Here is a 14338-nt window from a genome sequence, read left to right on the forward strand (position 1 = left end):
CCCGCATTTACGTCAGTCTAGATGGGTGGACTGACGAGATACGGCAAAAGATTGTTTTTGCTATAAGAGAGCAAAAACGTCGTTACTTATAGCGCCATGATCACAAAATATGTCCAACACACTTGTAGCAAGGAAGCTATGGGATGTTTCCAACGGAAACGAATTGAGGGTTTCTTGCAAGACAAAATCCTTAAGAGTTTTTATGGGAGAATATTTTCAACTAGGTTGGCCGATGAAGCTTTACACGAGGCTTTACATATGTTGATTATAGGATGTGCCCAGCATGGTTGTGGAAATGAATCTATTGGTTGTTTTAACCAAATGCAAAGTGAAGGTTTTTTTTCTAGAGGAAGTCCTTGGAGCACTCTTATGGGAGGATATTCCTAGCAAGGCTAGCCAAGGAAGCTTTGGGCGTGCTAATCGTTAGATATGCCCAACATGGTTGGAAAGGAAGCTCTTAGTGAGGGTTTATAGCCAGGTTGTGGAAAGAAAGCTCTTAACTATTTTTTTAAAAATGCAAACTGAGGTCTTCTTGCTAGTGAATGAGTCCTTGGAGCGAAATGATGGGAGGATATGCCTGGCAAGGCTACCCGGGGATATATCCAACATGACTATGAAAAGGAAGCTCTTGGCTGTTTTAACCAAATGCAAAGTGAGGATTTCTTGCCAGGCTATGGAAATGAAGGTCTAAAATGTATGCCGATGTGGTGCCTTTACAAAAGCATGAAAATTATTCATAAGCTATGTGTGCAAAATTTCATAGCATATTCATTACATGATACTCCCAACATGATAGCAAATCAAACTAGGATAGCTTGTGTATTGAGAGTGCAACTAGCTGAGATAGCCAACAAAGATGTAGGCATTGCAAAGATGTAGGCCTAAATACAAAGATAGTGAAGAACGTGAGTGAATTGATGAGGAAGAGAGAGAATAATTCAAGTATAGTGCAAGACATGATGTGGGCTGTTGTGTGGAATTGTTGTAGGAATATCCATTACTGTGAAATAGAATGACAGTGAGTTTGCATGATTTTCTATCATAAATTCACTGCCGCTTAGCAGGTGCTTGAGGCAAGAAAAGGTTTAGGCCAGGCTAAATACCAGACTTGTGAGGGAAGCGCGGCTTGGGTCAGATAGAGGCGGACATGGCAAGTGTAGAGGTAGATGATGAAGGGGAGTAGAAAACCATAGCATGACTCTTGACTCATGGATAGTGTGGATGCGTATGCGTACAGAAAGGGTAGCCATATTATAAGCTTTCGTGGTTATGGTAGATCGACGAGCAAGATCATAGCTTGCGCTTTGGTTGGTAAATCAAGACCCGAAAAGCCTTACATCGTCCATGGCCAGGTGATCAGTTCAAATGAATTTTCAATATCTTCATCTTCAGACATCCCTAGTTTCATCAAATGCTTCAAATTGTTCACATGAGCTGAGATGACCTTGTCAGTGTATGTATCCTTGAGTTGTTCCCATATTTCATTAGGCATGTGGCGAGAGTACGCACAGCTCAGTCATATCATTGGCTGCCACATGTGGGATCAGGCCTTCCTTCCGTCCTGTTTAGAATCTCGAGCACAGGATATGGCACAGTTGCACTCACACACAGTAGACATTTAAGCGTTGGCTTGTTATGAGCTGTTGTTTGAACCTTCTACAATCGTGCTCGTGCCCTTCGTCCAGTTTTGATTTTGTTTTCCAATTTGTATATACGATCTTCTATTATTGCTACAAGCATTACAAATCAATGAAGAGGTGGGAAGAGTTATGTAGAAATCTGAATTTTTTGTTATAAAGAACAGTAGCTTTGTACCCTTATAATGTAGGCTTCGGGCACATTGATAACATAAATATGTTTAATTTCCTAGTTAGATCACGAGAGGGTTGTGAGTGACATGAAAGTTTTAGCAATGTTAGTTTTTCATTCTTGTGTTGCCATCATTTGCCGATCGATGACACTAGTGTAATGCCATTTTGGGGACAGGAATGAACTTGGCAAGGAGTGCAATTGGCCAACTAAGTGACGCCAAACCAATGCAAACCAGCCATTGTTGCCAACCCAATTGACTCGTTGATGCAAACTTCTCCAAAAACTCCACCATCACCACCTGCAAAACGGCGGTGCTGGCCAATATACCCAGAAATAGCCTGTTGTTTTGAAGACCCTTGAAGATGTTCAAGCGATACGGTTGGCGTGCATTCATCTCATTGAAGAGCTGGCAAAAGACAAAGGTGTTGAAGATGACAGTGCGGTTGATGGTGTCAGCATCTTCCTCACCTGAAAGACGCAACAGGTCTACTCCTTTGTATTGCAGTGTTAAGAGAATTGCTATCTGGTATATGGATTGGATACCCAAGTTTCTCCACATGGTGTAGGAGATGAGGGGCTCTTTCCGACCCATTGGCGGTTTGTGCATAAGCTCATCAGTGGGAGGCTCTGTTGCTAGAGCCAAAGCGCCCAACGTATCCATTATCAAATTCACCCACAGCAACTGCACCACAGTCAAAGGCACATCACCTGATGAGACAGCTGCCACAAAATTCACAGCAAGAGCTGTCACATTCACTGTGAGCTGAAATTGAAGGAACTTCTGTATGTTGAAGCTAACTGAGCGTCCCCATCTCAACACCTTGACAACAGATGCAAAGTTGTCATCGAGGATTATAATGTCTGAGCTTTCTTTAGCCACCTCTGTTCCTTGTATCCCCATTGAGAGGCCAATGTCTGCCTTGTGCAATGCTGGGGCATCATTAGTCCCATCGCCCGTCACTGCAACCACCTCTCCCATTGATTGGAGAGTCTCTACAAGCAATAGTTTGTCCGAGGGTAATGCGCGAGCAATCACTACGACCCGAGGCAAATTTTGCTTTCGCTCACATTCTGTCCAGCTCCTAAGAACTGCCCCCTCCACAGCCATTTGATCCGCTGCCATTCCCATGATTCCACATTCCAAAGCGATGGCCTTTGCGGTGGCCAAATTGTCACCAGTGACCATCCTAACACTCACACCAGCCGCTTTCACAGCACTCACAGCTGCCCTTACCGTGGGTCGACACGGATCTTTCATCCCCATTAGAGCCAAGAATGTTAGATTCAAGTCTGGCAGACTCCAATCACGCCCCACTTTCGCAACCGTCCCACTTTCTTGTGGTAGTAGGGCATATGCGAATGCCACACATCTCAAACTGCAAGAAGCCATGGATTCAATCATGGCATGAAGCTCCTGCCTTTTCTCATTGGTCATCAGCTTCTCGGACAAACCTCCAGCCTCAGTCTCCAGATCTATGTCCATGTCCACCCACTTGTTGCACATTGAGAGAATAATTTCTGCTGCACCCTTCCAGTGAACAACTAATTGATTGTCGTATGTCTCTACAGCCACACCGGCACGCTTCTTAGCGGAGCTGAATGTCTCCACCTGCACAATCCTTGATTCAGACCTGGATGCTTGAAAGTTCATGCCAGCATTCAAACCCCACCATAGAAGAGCTTTTTCTGTAGGCGATCCCACCACATCTACTTGCATCAGCTTCTCATTGTTTGAACCACATTGCTTATTATTGAAAACATCAACACTTCCCGTACTGTTTTGCGCAATTGCCTGAAACAAGAGGCTTTTCAAGTTGCTGGACAATGCTGGCATGAACTCGCCTTCCTCATCTTCAGAAGTAACAATTTTCCCTGCAAGCCATGACTTCACTACAGTCATCTGATTCATGGTAAGAGTGCCTGTCTTATCACTACAAATAGTCGTAGCAGATCCCATGGTCTCACAAGCAGCAAGGCGACGCACAAGAGCATTATCCTTCATCATCTTTCTCATTGAATAAGCGAGCGTCAATGTCACGGCAAGGGGAAGGCCTTCAGGAACTGCCACAACCACTATGGTGACGGCTATGGAGAAGATGTGAACCAACGCATCCATGGCATCAGTGGCACTTGTCTGGCCAGCAACAAACTTTGCATCACCGCTACTGCTGGAATGGCCTGTGAAATAGAATATGATTAAGATGACAAGAACCAGAAGAGCCACAGAGAGACCCACTTTTCCAATAAAAGTTGCTGCCTTTGACAAGCGCACTTGCAAAGGTGTCTCCTCAGCACCATTCTTGTTGCTAAGAAGAGCCATCATGTGGCCCCATTCAGTGTTGCTTCCAACTCCAATAACAAGCATGGAGCCATACCCATCTTGTACCTTGGAGCCAGACCGTAGAAATGCATGCTCGTCAGGATCAGGCATGTAGTAATCACTCTCCCCAGTGAAACTGGATTCGTCGATGGAGAGAGATTGGCCTTGCACCAGTAAGCCATCGGCAGGCACTTGATCTCCAATCTTCAGTTGCACAATGTCTCCCACTACAATGTCAATAAGAGGCACAGTTATATGGCGCCCATTCCTAATCGCCTGCACCTGGATGTTATCTCTTTCCTCCGACAAGTGTTGAAACTGCCTCGACTGCTTATAGTTGCTCACACCAGTCACAACAATCACCAAAAGTATAGCTATTGCAATGCTGACTCCATCATACCATCCTTCTTTGATGCCATCTGACTTGATGCCGAACCCAAGCGAGAGGGCTGCACAAAGCATAAGAATGTTGAGGGTTGTATCATGGCAAGCTTCCCATAGAAAGCCCCAGAATGTTTTGTCTTTCTTCCGAGGATAGGCATTCTCTCCAAAGGCATGTTTGCGATGAAGAATTGCGTCGTCCTCAGCTTGCAGGGCCAACTTGCAATCGGTTTGTAGTCCTCGGTTTAGATCTGTGCGCAGCTGTGAGGCCAAGCCTGAAAGGCCTCCCAACTTCTTCACTAAATCAGGGTCCCTGGTTTGGACAATGTCGGTGATGCAGCTGACAAATTCAGGAGGGAAATTGTGATTACCTGCGATATCTGGTGTAATATCGACCCACATTGACACCTCATGTGGCTCAGATTTTCTTCCTTTTTGCGATTGAAATCGCAACACTGCAACGACAGCATAGCTGGCTACCTTGAAAGAGATGTTGGCACGGTGAGACTGGTTGTAGATCAGAGAGCCATAGCCATCAGAGTCATGCAAAACGGACTCCACATCAAGAACGAGTGTTGCTGATGAGGACGGAGGAGAGTTGCATTCATAGGAACTCAAAGGATGCCCTTGCAGAATCACTTGTGGAGATGCATGAGGCAAAAAGTGATCCAGCGTCGGATTGGGGACGGAAGGAGTCACACTTGAACGTAATCCCGCAGCAGCGTCATTAGCAAAAGACATTCGCAAATTGATCAGAGATTGAATGGATTGATGTGTGAACACAATGTGCGTAGGGAAATATGTGTGTGTGTGTGTGTGTGTGTGTGTGTGTGTGTGTGTGTGTGTGTGAGAGAGAGAGAGAGAGAGAGAGAGAGGGGGGTGTGCAGAAGAAGCTAACCATGGGATGTAAGAGACCCATGCTTATAGCAAGATGAACACGGAAACCGCTCATGGAAGCTTCCTTCCAGCTCCCTTGCTGAATGCAATGCCGTGCCGTGCCGTGCCGTGCCAAATATGGGCGGCTCAACAGTGTCGGCGGCAGAGCGCGTCAGACCTTGATGCCTAACTGCTATAATTAGAGAGCTCTAATGGGTCGCTCTGTTCATACTGAACACGGGCAGACTCGGACTAATTTCTGTGTTTTTATTAGGAAAAAATTTGAGTTAATTTGCTTAGAACTATAGTTCATCGGTTATGATTAGCTTCACCGAGAGGCGGTAGGCATCCATTTTGTAATCTTCAGTACCTCAAGGTTCGGCTTGAGCTTGAGACTGGTTTGTGAATTCTTTGTTGTGCTTACTTCAATCCACTCACAAATTGTGAGTTTTGCCAAAAAAAAAAAAAAAAAACATTACCCCCTCCCTACTTTGTGCATATACATGAAGAAAAATGCAACCAAATCAATCACTTCATGTCTTGTCTTACAATTACTCCCTTCTGCTCCCTTTCGCGCTAGGGGGGCACCTAATATTCTAGTGGATATGTATGCCATGTGTGTAGATGAGTAGATGCAATGGATAGGGCAGTAAGAGTCAATGCTTAAAACACTAGAAAGACTAGGCTCGTCATCGCTGGTTTTGTTTCCTCTGTGTTTGTGTACAAGCCTCTGTTGGACCATAGCGACCCCCATAACCCAAAACCCCCCCCCCCCCCCCCCCAAAAAAAAAAAAAAACTCCTAAATACTAATATGAAGCTCCCTTTCAGGCAAACCAAACAGGCAAGCTTATCAAACAAGGGCATCATCGTCACTTTATTAATAACTTAATCAAGCTATCGTGCACATCAATCAAGATTACCAAGAGCTTGCTTGTTCTATCTACGATGGATGTATTGTGTATTACTTATAGCCAGATTCATTAACTTGAAATGGCTTGCAATGTAACTTTTTTCGTTTCCTAATATATACATACACTCACTCGCTCTTGTGAATTAACTTGTGCTTAGACGAGTGCTTCACTTTGCATATCTTCTCTCAGACGTTCTCTCTTAGTATGAGTTCTTCTCTTAAGTTGTGCTTAGCATATCTACTTTGGGGGATGTGGGGGTGTGTGTGTATGTGGTTTGGTTTTTTTTTTTCCCAAAGGGGGGATGTGGGGGTGCGTGTGTATGTGGTTTGGTTTTTTCCCCCCACCAAAAGGAGGGGGGGAGGGGGGGGGGGGGGGGGGGGGGGCGTTGTTTTGAAGCTAGTGGGTTTCACCCTAGCAGTACATTGTATAGCTAAGGCTACCTCTTTGAAAAGAGAAATCCTTAGAAATCCAAGATACTCAATAAAATTTACACGTGGACGATTGCCTCATTTCCTATTCAAACTAAAACACTTAGCTTTACTTGCAACATCTACATTGAAAAAGATGCAACAGGTCGTGCCTAAAATACCTCTCATGAGAGCTCGTATGAAACCCTAGCAATGGCGTAGGCTCTAGCAACTCCCACCCAGGGATAATCGTGCCTCATTAACTCCCCACTCCCGGCTAGATGAGATGACCTCCCAAGCCACCTTACCTGCTCTAGGCCAGGACAATAGGGCGCCAAACATATGGGCCTCAGGAGAATTACCTCACCACTCCCTCATTCACAATAACTCTCCCCCCTTTCTGCATGCAGCCGGCCCAAGCGCACTGCATCATCTGCACTGTCTCCACCAGTCCCAAGTTGAAGGGCTATTCATTGGGTTCGCGCTACCAGTTGATAGCATAGATTGCCTTGAAGCTACGAGAGCTATTCGCCATGAAGTCGGGTTCTTCACGTAGCCCTCTCCTTCCTTCGCACCAACAAGGGTATCTGTTGGGGGTGTTGAAGGCTCTGCCGCTGCAACCACCCCTCAAACTACCAGAGACGATCAACATTCTCGAGACAGAAACCCTGCTCCAACAGGCCATCAACAGACTACAGGAGGTAAGCCTGTCATCATCTTACCTGCTCTTCAAATCCGTAAAACTCAAAATGATCTGGAGAATAGGGCTTTTGGCTGGTCCGCGACCTCCTGCTGATATACTGCGAGGCTAGATAAAAGACCAGTGGGGAACCCTAGGGGTAGAGGTCGAGACCATTCAGGCTCTCCCTAAGAACCAATATGTCTTTGTCTTTCGCACTAAAGAAATGGCGTTTCGCATCTTAAGCTCAGGGCAATGGATTTTGAGAACTACACCTCTGTGCCTGTTTAAGTGGAACAAGCATTACAATGTTGAGAGGGACGCTATGATGCACTTTCCTGTATGGGTTGAGTTCCTGAACCTGCCCTCTGCATGTCCATAACCATCTGAGAATTATTGGATCCCAACTAGGCAAGGTATTAGGAGGAAGACCTAGGGGAGATTACATCCCCGCATGGCACCCTCAAGCCCTGATTGAAATGGATATTTCTGTAGACCTTCCCCAAGCCATGATCATCTCCCTAGATGATGGGGAAACTTTCGAGCAACCCCTTGTCTACAAATATCTCCCTAACGCATGTTTCCACTGTGGGGCTAAAGGGCATTTCGTTAGAGACTGTCCTATCAAGAACGTTAAGACTAAACCAGAGCGAGAACAAAAGGTCCGCCAGACTCCTAAACCCAAGGCCCCTCCCACTAGCTATGCTCCCCATCTCTCTAGGTAGGACAGGAATACAAAGGAAAGAAACAATATGGATAAGAACAAGGCTAGAACTCCTAACCGATTTTCTCTGTTAGCCTCACTGCTTAAATGGGAGGACTCCGAGGTGGCAGAATCTAATGGGCCTGAGTCAGAGGAGGAAGACGTCACCATGTCTCGTCTAGAGATGCAGGTCAACAAAGACAACCAGGAAAAGCTCATTGACCTCAACAAGGCTTCATCTTCAGCTGAAGGCAATAAGGAAAACGTCGCTCCGATGAAGACAAAAAGCCAGGACACTGGCCCCAGCCCTATGGAGGTTCACAAGGACCACAAACGTTCCCATAACTCTAGGGCATAGACCTCTCCAGGGACTCAGATTAAGAAAGGCAAAGACCAACGTAGTAATAGATGAAGACACTTTCTTGGAACATAAAGGGGCTCTCGGACCCCATCAAAGCCAGGAAAATCAAAGCATGGGTTCTCAACTACCCAATTGACATCATTTCTCTGCAAGAAATCAAGACTAATGGAGTTGAACTCTCTCAGAGACTCTTAGCAGTGTCAAAGGACCACCAGTGGCACGTTTCTGATCGTGCTCGAGGAGCTTTAGGAACAGCTCTTGGAACACCCAATCACTGGAACACCTCTAGTGGAGGGGCTGGAGAATTTTGGGTGGCTTTCAAGGTTGATGACCCCATTAACTACACTCTGGTCTCGGTATATGCTGGAGGCTCTGTAAAAAATAGAACGGACCTTTAGCACGAACTTTTATCCCTCACAGGACCGGTCATCCTCTTTGGAGACTTCAACATGGTGGAAAGCAAAGAAGACCGATATCTTCAAAAGGGTAACACTATCTCAGGGGCTAAGCATAAGCAATGGGAGGGCCTCAAAACGCATCTAGACCTTTTGTGGACATAGTTATCACAAGTGACTTCTCCTGGTAGAATTACTCCAAAGGGGACAATGCAAGGAAAGCTAGGTTGGACAGGTGTTGAATAAGTATGGGGGTAGCCAAAGTTTACAATAGAGTCAAGGCAAAGCCTAGGCTCACCTCTTGTGCCTTTGACCACTACCCTTTAGTCATAACCCTAGATGATAAGCATTTCAAAGTCAGAAATCATTGGTTTCACACAGATTCCTCCCTCTTTCAACTAGAAGAAGTTCAAGACAATATCAAGGCCATATGGGTTCAAGCTTTCTCAAAGGGAGACTCGACTGCTAAGTCTTGGTCCAAGGCTGTCGCTAGCACTCAGAAAATACTAATCTCATTCCGAAAGAGGGTCACTAAAATAAGACAACGTAGGAAAGACCAGGTATACAGTGAACTCATAGTGCTGGAAGCCTTCTCCAACGAGCAGCCTAAGGTGCAAGACAAAATCATCACTCTTTGACACCATTTAAAAATGGAGGAGGACCTCACCCTTCTCCACACAGCGGCTTTCTTTAGGGAATGGTGGGCAGGCCAAGTGGATAAGCCTACTAAAGCCATGTTCAAATCCCTCAGGAAGAAACATCAAAGGGACATGATTCCATTGCTTCTACTGAAACGGGTCGACCAGGAGGAGAACATCCTGCTAGTCCACACCCATTTCTCTAATATTTTCAGTCTGGAAGAGTGCTCCAACCGAGCCAAAACTAGAGCAAGAGAGCAGATTCAAAAGAGTAGGAAGCGGGTTATCCCTCCCCACATAGCCAAACAACTAGATTCTGACCTCACCACACAGGAAATCAAGAGGGCTATCGATGCTCTCAAGGTAAAGAAAACTCCAAGGATAGATGGGCTATCGACAAAATTCTACCAAGCCTTCAAAGACATGATGGCTCCAATTTTGAAGATAGTTTGGGAGGAGGCAGTCAAATTTCTCAGCTCTCCCAATCAACATTAACACTGGTATTATCAAGCTTCTTCACAAAAAAGGCTCCAAGGAACAACTGGCCAACTGGAGGCCCCTCACCATGTTAACGTCCGCGTATAAAGTTTTTGCGAAAGCCATTGCTAGCATAATTACACCGGCTTCGACAGAATGGTTGTGTGCAAAGCAGAAAGGGTTTATCAAAGGAAGAAGGATCATGGAAGCAGACATATGTGGGAGGGGATTGAGCACGCTGAAGCTTTTGGTCAGGATTTCATATTCGTTAAAGTTGACTTTGACAAAGCCTATGACAGACTGGAATGGTCGTTTGTCATTCAGAGTGTGGTTATTATGGGGTTTGGCCCTATGTTGGTAAGGTTTTTCCTCACCCTCCTCGAAATGCATCTGCTAGGGTCACCCTCAACAACTCACTTTCCGACCCCTTCCCTCCTCTACACCGCTCAGTAAGATAGGGGTGCCCCCTCGCCCCTCTCCTGTTTGCTATTTCTGCAGACGCCCTTAACTGGTTAGTTAAAGCCAAAATGGCTAGTGGAACTCTCAAAGGTGTCTTACTACCCAATGGCCAGCAACAGTGTCTCTCACAATTTGCTGACGACACCCATGGTCTTCTCCAAAACAATGACCAATCCCTAGCTTCATCCTGGGAGAGTTTGGACATCTTCTGCGAGGCCTCAGGTTCCCGTATCAATCACAGCAAGACAGGTATTCGATCCTCTCTCTCACCTCTTCCGAAATGGATTGTCGACCAGGGGTGCAAGATTCTACAAGATGGAGTGATATTCAAACTGCTAGGCATCCCGTTTGGATTCAGAGTTACGCATGGACAGAGATGGCAATGGGTCCTTGAGAGATTCTCAACCAAGCTCAATAGATGGCTAGGGTTTCAATCAAACATAGCAGGTCAGTCTTTAGTTATTAAGCACTTTTTGTGTAGTTACGTTGTCTTCTTCCTTTCTTTTTGACGTCCCCCCGACTCCCACTTGAAGATCATCATCAAAGTCTGTCGAAACTTTCTATGGTCAGAAGATCCCCTAAAGAAAGGAATGGCCAAGGTTCAGTGGAACATATGTTGCCTCCCGAAGGAGGAACGGGGGCTAGGCCTTACGAACATCACGGCCGGGGCTGACAAACTTGATGTCAAACTTATCATAACAGCTCTTGAGCAAAAGGAAGAAGAGTGTGAGGTGCTTCTGTTCAGAAACCTCCATCAGTTTAAGATCAGTAAACCGAATGGCTGGGATTGCCTCCCTTGGGTCATCATTTTCTTCGGGGAAAAATGAGTTAGTGCTAGTGTATCGGATCTCCTCAAGTCACTGTGGAAGACGTGGAACCGGTACAGAAACTACATCAGAATCAATTGGGACTCCAAGCACAGTTTCCCTATTAGAGGACAGGATTTTCTATGGTGGTCTCTCCCCCCTCTTCCCCCTCTCAACCCACAGCAACTCAGAACTGCAAGGAGAGTTCACCTCAAAGGCCTTGTTAAATGCCAAGACCTCTGGCACAAGACTGAATACAGGTGGCTCAATGATATAGAGCTTATCCACAAGGCTTGTGAGAGATACCCCTCCCCAGGGGTCTATGCACAGAATATACAATTTACACATTTACACAATTTTCAATATACATCGGAGTTGCGGAAGCATTTGTATAGGGGGAGGAGTTCTCAGCGCCCGACCAAGCATGGAGTCTAGGCCATGAGCCGAACTGCATCCAGAGGTACCTAGCGACTAGTGCTACCCCCGAATGGGTGTTATGAATGAAAACGTACTCAAGAAAAAATATAACATTGTGGAGGGTGAATATATGTGTACACCGCATTGCGGGAAGAGAGAGAGAGAGAGAGAGAGAAAGAATATAGTGGAGGGTGAAATAGAGTGCATAGACACATGAGAAATTGACAACAGAGAATCTTTAAATGCACATCTAAATGGAGCAAGCAACCATGTATTAATGCAATGACAAAATCTGGGTATACCATAACATCTAAAAGTTTATGACAAAATAACTAGCAGAGCACCGAACCCTATGTAGGGATCGACCGGTCCACCCATCCACTTCCTCTCTACTAGGGACAGAGAGAAGTTCACTTTGCCGGGAGCGAGGCAAAACAGCTCCATCCTACCTGAGCCAGACATAGGTGAGGCCGCTTCACCTCCCTCCATGAACTCGAGCTCTGAAATGATCCCAAATACTAGCAAGTGGTAGGGTATCAACACCAACCATACCAGTTTAGGCACCACGCCTCTTTGATGCCTAGCATCGGGTATTTAGGCCAAGCCAAGGCAAGATTCCCGACGCGTTAGCCGTGTAGGTCATTCAACCCCCGACGCACTAACCGTGTAGATGAGCCTAACAAAAAGAAGAAGACCTAGGCAACACCCCCGATCCAGCAAAGCCCCAGGTCAGGGACCCTTTAGTCTAAGGCTAAGCGATGTAGGTGATCCTAGTCTTGTAGCAACGCTGTCATGAGAAACATAACACATGAGTCCAATCACAATAGCACGTCCCAGATGCACAAACAATTCCTTTTCCAAACAGTTAGACTGTACAGGGTCTCTACCCTTACACTACCATAAACCATCTTAATCACTTCATGATCCAATCCAAAAACCACAAACCATAAACCATAATCCAATCACATCACACGGGTGAGCTCTCCACCCTACTTGGGTGAGGCATGACCAAACCTGCATAACCACTTTAGAACATAACATGGCTGCAAAAATTTCGGCAGCATAACTCAATCCAGAAAAGAAACCCATAAGCCACACCGGCTTCCACCATAAAATATCAACCATAATCCATGAGGGAATCTCAACCCTTAGCCATAAATCATAATCACACCGAACCAACTCCGACACTTGGAGTTTGACATATCCCTTGCAACCAATCGGAGTCTACACACAGGTGACTCTTAAGATGTGATTCTTTCATGCATAAAAAGAGTCCAACCAGAGACTAATCATGATATAAAAATCCAATTTTTGACAACATCCAACCATGCAAAGTCGATGCATCACATCTGCACTTCACCACCCTAGCACATAGAGCTAGTTTTGACTTAGAAAGGTGGAAAGCAATCATAACCATGCATATAAGTAATCCACATCAATCCATGAATTCCCATACATCATATGATAACATTCCAACACCATAAACATGATGCAAAACAACTCCGACCTTTAGGTCAACCATAAACCATAACTTCACACATGTGCAAAAACAACTTCTTGACATTTTTGGGAGCATGCAAAACATGCAATTGAAAGTTTTTGACTTTAACCCAATGCATCAAGTTCAGATCTATAATGTAGACTATCACTCCATCACATCACTTTGACTATATGATACTCACACAACAAACGGTAACCCCCAAAGAAAGTCACTTTATTCATATCTGCCTATGCGGTTCGGAATGTTTAACCATATACTCTCATGTAAGTTTAGGGCCGTCTAATAATTGAAATCAACTCACCAAAACAAACCATAGAACATATCAAAACGGCTCGGTTAACTCACGACGTCATATGGTAACCCCCTTTGATAGCACTCCTATGCGTATACGTAAAAACTCATAATAGAGTGATTAATAACTCGCATTCCCGAACTGACAACGGAGAACTAAATTCATTTATCATCAATTTTTATCAATATTTTCAATTGGTTAACTAGGTTTGCCTATCCGGTGAATCTATATAGTAGTTCTCCAAGGAGCCTGGAGTCAAAAAATTTGGGTGTAGTGGGCAGCAATCTGTCTTTTGACCATATCTCTTAACTCATGCGTGTTTTTCACATGACACATAAGAGAGAAAAATTTTTAAATGATGTGTTTTATCTATGGTATGAAGGGTTCGGGCTGATTCATAACAGTTTGTGATTTATGACCAAAACAGTATTCCCACCGCTTCTATGATGTGAAACGAAAAGAGCTTCTTTATGCACGTGTGTGACCATAACGCATCATGTGCATTAATCAACGTGTAAAACATGATGAAAAAATCATGATCCAACCTCGTATGTACTTGGTTAATCCATATATGCACTCATATACGAAAAAACAATCACCGAGAGGGTGACTACGCCGAAAAAAACGACATAGAGAGAAAGAGAGATGATGACTATGGAGTTTATGGTTTCTCACCGTACTTTCGAAGTGATTTAAGGCTGTCAAAATGCTTCTTGCTTTGCCACAAGAGAGCGGTGATGAGAGCTATGTAGAGGTATCCGCCACGAAAACTTTCGGAGAGCACGTACGCCATGAAACGAGAGAGAAGATAATAAGCAAATAAAGAGAAAGTATCCTTCTTCTTCTTCTTCACGAGAGAGAAGAGTTTATGGAGATGGTGATGAAGAGCTTGCACCACTCCG

At 45.0% G+C, this 14338-nt stretch overlaps 1 pseudogene; it reads right to left on the minus strand.

Annotated features, from left to right (window-relative positions):
- Positions 1–790: 790 nt before the first annotated feature.
- Positions 791–5392, minus strand: LOC147463510 (calcium-transporting ATPase 8, plasma membrane-type pseudogene; annotated as a pseudogene).
- Positions 5393–14338: the final 8946 nt, after the last annotated feature.

Source organism: Adiantum capillus-veneris, chromosome 2 (genome assembly GCF_014529385.1).
Source record: "Adiantum capillus-veneris isolate H3 chromosome 2, ASM1452938v2, whole genome shotgun sequence".
Lineage (NCBI taxonomy): Eukaryota > Viridiplantae > Streptophyta > Polypodiopsida > Polypodiales > Pteridaceae > Adiantum > Adiantum capillus-veneris.